Genomic DNA, 6,249 nt, shown 5'->3' with positions numbered 1-6,249 from the left:
AAAAAAGAACTGACGAAGGCGAAGCATATAGACAACAGTGTCGTAGCTCCACTACCGTGAAACCAAAGTAGGCGCGAAGAATCCAGTGTTTCGAGAAATATTTATTTGATCAGGCACTTTCTGGTGTCAAGCCTGAAACCGGGCATGTAGGGAAGGACATTTTTTGTAAACTCTAACGCCGTTTAACGACTTCGTGGGGCTGCAGCTTAGCCTAAGTTTCGTCTTCTTCCAGACATGCTCGGTGTGATGGTTATGGACGTTCGTCACTATGTTTGTATAAAGTGGACGAGAAAGGATTAACATGAACAATTTAAGCGAACAAAAGAAGCTTTATATGTACACTAGAGAAGGAAGTGACAGGAGAAAATAAAACTATATATCCAACCCTATACGCCGATCATCACGCAACATGCACGAGAGTCAGACCACCATCAATATGCGCAGAGTTCGCGGCTACGCTAACTCAGTGTCCAGCGCGTATAGTTCTCGGTTCGTAAGAAAAAACCTCTGTCTCACAGTTTGGGTCCCCGTCGTCCCGCCATGATGCGGTCGTCGACGTGCGCGAGGGCAAAGGTTGCACGGCTGGAACGGCTGACGGCACACGGATGCGCTACCGTGTGCAGCGCCGTTGAGTCGGACGTTGCGGCCAACCCAGAAGTCATGGTCACAACTCCTGAGGTCCAGGATCAGGCCACGACTCACGAGGACCACACCCGGTAGGCCTCGCCCACGAACCTGCTCCCGGCCACTGCACCCAGACAGGAGCCGTTCAGCAGGCCCCGTCCTTGGACCTTGTACAGGCCTATGGACTCGACCCCGAACAGACACACCGGAGCTCGACCTGGCCGACACGTACGGGTCCCACGTCCGTCTCAGGAACGCTGCCAGGAACTCGTCCTTTTGAGCGGTGCACCGCTTCGTCTGCCTTCGTGGCCTCCGTACACACGCCCGCGTCTCGCCCGGCAGAACGTCTCGCTCGTCGCTTGCCAATGTGCGACGCTCTGGTGACACTGGCGCTTGATGGCATGGGTGCGGCTACGGAGCAGTCAACCCGCGTCGGAGACGCGATGCTCCATGCGGGGAATGGCCAGCCCGTCCAGCGAACAGCTTGCGTCGAGACGCGATGCTCGGCGCAACCGTGACCATTAGCCAGGCCACGTACGTTGCTGTGCCGAACGGCTGACCGTGGAGACGCCTCGACGAGATCCGCGATGCCCTCGGCAAGGAAGAGAACAGCAGGCCAGGCCGCGCCCGAGATGCAATACTCGTACCGGCAATGCCACTCCAGCTGGTAGTGGGACGGCAGTAGCGTGAACAGCCGCGTTCCCTGGCCGGAACCTGGATCGCCTGCGTCCGACGCTTCGGCCCGCTGTCTCCCGTCTGCCGCTGCTTCGGCTCGTCCCCAGCCACAAAGCCTACCGCCACGTAATGATCACACGTGGCCCAATCGTGGCACACCACTTCTATGGGCCACAGCAAGACATCAGCTGATTGATGATGATGATGATGATTAGACAGACATGGCTCGTACCCACTCAGGGGGATCGGCCAAGAATCGATGACATAATTGAGTAAGATTTTTTTTATTATCGAAACCACCCACCAGAAAAAAGGAAGAAAAAAGAAAAGACAGCCCAGTCAGAATGAAAGGAGTGCAATAGTTGCTTGTCACTCGTGCAGATAAGACAATTATTCATTACCTTGAATAAGAATCAGCATGGTTAAACAATGCTCTTGTGTTCGTTGGGATTATTTTTTTGCACGAATAATATTCACGCAATTAAAAGCTTTATTCTTTTACCTTCATTCAGGTACTTGCAAACTGCGTAGAAAACGTTCTCGAGGCTGAAGTCCAGATCGTAAGCACCGAAGGAAAGTATGTTTTCTATGGTGAAACTCAGCCCCAGGCTAGCGAATGGGAGGACTAAGAATGTTTTCCTGAGCAATTTGTATCGGCGACATGATAAAAAATAGTGCTCTATTGTTTCCGATTCTGAACAAAAGTTGCATAGTGGTGATATCGCCAGACCAGCCCTATGTGAATAGAAATTTAACGGGGGGACACGACATCGAAATCTGGTTATTATGGTTTCCAACTGTTTTGTAGGACACCAATGACTTTTCCATGGAAATCTTAAGTGAGTAAATAATGGTGTTGACAATATTGCTTCCATAGCGTCTGCACTAAGCGCAAGCTTTCTGTATCTTGTCGCAGTTATAGTGGCCACTTCGGGAAGGACTGATAGTACTGGCCCTTCAATGCTGCTCGTGTTAGAGAGTCGGCGATCTCATTTACTTCTAATCCGCAATGACCGGGTACCCATACTAATTTCAGTAGCATCAGCTGATTGGCGCACAGTTGCAACGTAATCGCACGTGCCTTGTCCCGCACTTTCGTCGTTGTCGTTTTTCTCAAATCTTCACAACCGGTTTCAGTTCTCTCCGGCATTGTGGAGTTAGCGTTTCAAATGCAATAAAATGAACAGTTATTTGGTGGTGTAACTGTTGTTTTTTAAATTTTTGGTAGATCAGTCGTGAAGTGGGGTTTTTCAGATGGCATAAAATGATCAGCTATTTGTTGGGGTACCTGTTGTTTTAGACATCTTTGGTGGATTAGTCGCGAGTAGTGTAGTTCATCCATTTTTTGCGGGACAAGCTCGTTCTACATGAACTCTGACTATATGGCACACCGTAAAGACCCGTGACGCCGAGAAGCCGAGACCCCCATGAGTTTACTGACCAGCATGTATAGATCAGACATACTGAATAACCACGGCAGATAATGCAACTTCAGGAGTTCATCGCATTAGACTTGCAGTACTAACTGTCAACAAACTTCGTGATGTGTTCTGTTTATTTTGACACCCACTACAAAGCTTGCTGTTTATAACAGCTTTTGACGTACAGGTTACCTGAGCGAGAACTTGTTGACTCCCTATATCTGTTATATTGCAGCCTAAAGGCGTATATAATTTTCGATAATCATATCTGTACATGTCGGATATGTCTCATTGCGAAGTATGGCAAAACCATGGTAACTCAAAAAGAAAAGTTTTGAGCGTAATTTGTTTATTACAGTCAAACGAAACACCAAAAAACGCGGATATGACAATTACAACATTCATCACTACATAAGTAATGCTCAACTACTTGATATAGTGACGTCCCAGTATGACTGAAGCCACGCCTGTATTCTGAAACAGGTCCTTCATAGTACACAAAAATCACGTGAGAGTTTGGACGTCATTGAGCTGTGACTCTGGCGCTGGCTTGGACAGTGGTGTCGGACCAAAGATGACGAACGATGGCCTGGACGCAACGTGAATGGTTGGTCCAGTCTCCATAAAAGGTTGGTGGGAAGACGGCCTTGGACACGTTATCCGGGAGTTATCGCTCTTCTTTCTTGCCCATGCTTCGGTCTTTTCACCCATATTGCAAGATCGGCATGTTGAACATCAGGTTGGTCGAAGGCGCCGGAAGCATCTTCGAAAACGGGTACTTCGCAAACACATACGCCGGTGTACGTCCACTTGCGTCAAGCGACAACTGTATGATGTGGATGCTAGGCTGTAGCGTGCGAGTGTTGAAGCCGCACGATAAGCCACGGCATGAGTACCACTGTTTGCGGCAGCAGCAGGGTAGGTCCGATGTCCCGATCGGAAGCACGGGGGTAGAAAGTTCGTCTTTCCACATGTCCTCGCTGCGATGCTGTCCAAACACAGCACCGACGAACAAGGTGTGAAAGTTTTGCCTACCATGAGACGGAAAACCAGGCACAAACAAACGTAAGCTCTTACAAATGGAGTCGGCACTCCCACCAGCTCGATGCCTCGCGATTATGTGACAGAGAAAGAAGACGGAAGTGCGCGATAGATTGACACTTCATTTTCATTTTTAAACAAATTCGCAGCCTTTTATTTGTAAAATGAAAACAAATCTGACTGACGGGGCATCTTACTAGTGTCATCGGATTAGTATGTGCAATGCATGGAATTAAATATCTTAAAAACAATTATTATACCACTTTTATTAAGTCACCGCTATATACAGATGGCCATGTGTTGAGCGCGATCACCTCAATCCCTTCTTCTAAAGCGCGTCAAATGAACCATCAGCCTGGCTATCACCACTCCAAACAAAAAATGGCAGTGGCTTAGCTCAGATATGCCAGGATATACGTAGCGTTAGCAAAGGTTCAGCTGATTATTTTTAGCTTTCCAGATATCATGCTTACAGCTGCTCCAATGACACAGACACGGTATACGCTATATGTGGCACATATATATTTACTTTGCCGGGCAACTACTTCGGGATCCGATGAGTGAAGCTTCTCCGCTCTATTGCACCGCTGAGCACCATTTGCACTCCCCTTCTTGATTGATTGATATGTGGGGTTTAACGTCCCAAAACCACAATATGATTATGAGAGACGCCGTAGTGGAGGGCTCCGGAAATTTAGACCACCTGGGGTTCTTTAACGTGCACCCAAATCTGAGCACACGGGCCTACAACATTTCCGCCTCCATCGGAAATGCAGCCGCCACAGCCGGGATTCGAACCCGCGCCCTGCGGGTCAGCAGCCGAGTACCTTAGCCACTAGACCACCGCGGCGGGGCCACTCCCCTTCTTCATGGCTATACTACAGTGGCAAACGCCAGTCAGAGGCGCTATCAAGTGGCTCCAGCGCAGTGTCAGATGGAAACTGCACAGGGAATGCGCGCGCGTCGGCGTCCATATGTCTTCCAAGGCTATGGCGGCACTCCTCTGGAAAGCGCACACCGGCGGCGGCGAGTGGCGCGCGGCCGCGGCCGAGTGCGAGGGAGGTGCCAGCTCCGGGGCGTGAGACCACTGATCGTCTGCGCAGCGCATCGAATGGCGCGCACACCGGCGGCGAGCCGTGCCGGTGGCGGCGGAGTATCACTTCGCATGTGCAGACCAGTGCCACGCGAAATTGGCTCAGCGAGGCCGGTGTAGCTAACGCTACAAAACTCCTCGAGATTGGCGTACACAACACGCTACAAGAGATCGCTTGAACTGAGGAAGAGTGATCGACCAGACTCAGAACGACAAAGGTGGGCCGCCGCGTTCTGCTTGAGCGCGGCTTCTTCTCCTTGACTACAGGTCAAAAATATTTTCCTCCCGTTCGATTCAATTTTCATTCCAGAGAATGTTCTGTTTTTACAGGGGAGATGATCAAAAACTAGAGTTTTGATGACTGCACGTTTAAAAACGATCGCGGAGCCGAGAAACACAACAGATAGGGGCTGTTCCCAATAAGTGGACGAGTGTTACAGCATTCTTTTTGAATCGGGGTAATCGCTTGTGTCACAAAGCCTTGTATTGGTCCTTTCTGCCCTCTGTGGATTGCACCAAGCGATCGATTCTCGCTATCCTCTGTCTCCCTAATTTAGCAATTTTTTGCGTATAGCAAACACTTTTAGTCTATCTATCTATCTATCTATCTATCTATCTATCTATCTATCTATCTATCTATCTATCTATCTATCTATCTATCTATCTATCTATCTATCTATCTATCTATCTATCTATCTATCTATCTATCTATCTATCTATCTATCTCAGTGGCGTATGCGCGCCGAGTTCTGTTTGGACAGCAGAGGACAACAGTTGAGGTCAGTCAAACGGACTGCCCACGCATCAGAGGGAAATACATGATCTTTCTGTTCCAACGTGGCAGCGGTCCTCAACGTGCTAAAGCATGTTCAAAAAGAACCAATAATATACTTCCCATCATTCATACATCCATATATTTGTCCATCCGTCCGCCCATTTAGGCATCCACCCATCCATACATCCATTCATCCATACATCCATTCATTCATACATCCATATATTTGTCCATCCATCCATCCATCCATCCATCCATCCATCCATCCATCCATCCATCCATCCATCCATCCATACATACATACATACATACATACATACATACATACATACATACATACATACATACATACATACATACATACATACATACATACATACATACATACATACATACATACATACATACATACATACATACATCTGATGATGATATGTGGGGTTTAACGTCCCAAAACCACTATATGATTATGAGAGACGCCGTAGTGGAGGGCTCCGGAAATTTAGACCACCTGGGGTTCTTTAACGTGCACCCAAATCTGAGCACACGGGCCTACAACATTTCCGCCTCTATCGGAAATGCAGCCGCCGCAGCCGGGATTCGAACCCGCGCCCTGCGGG

The sequence above is a fragment of the Rhipicephalus microplus genome, chromosome X (assembly GCF_043290135.1).
Source record: "Rhipicephalus microplus isolate Deutch F79 chromosome X, USDA_Rmic, whole genome shotgun sequence".
NCBI lineage: Eukaryota > Metazoa > Arthropoda > Arachnida > Ixodida > Ixodidae > Rhipicephalus > Rhipicephalus microplus.
This window is presented reverse-complemented; position numbering follows the sequence as displayed.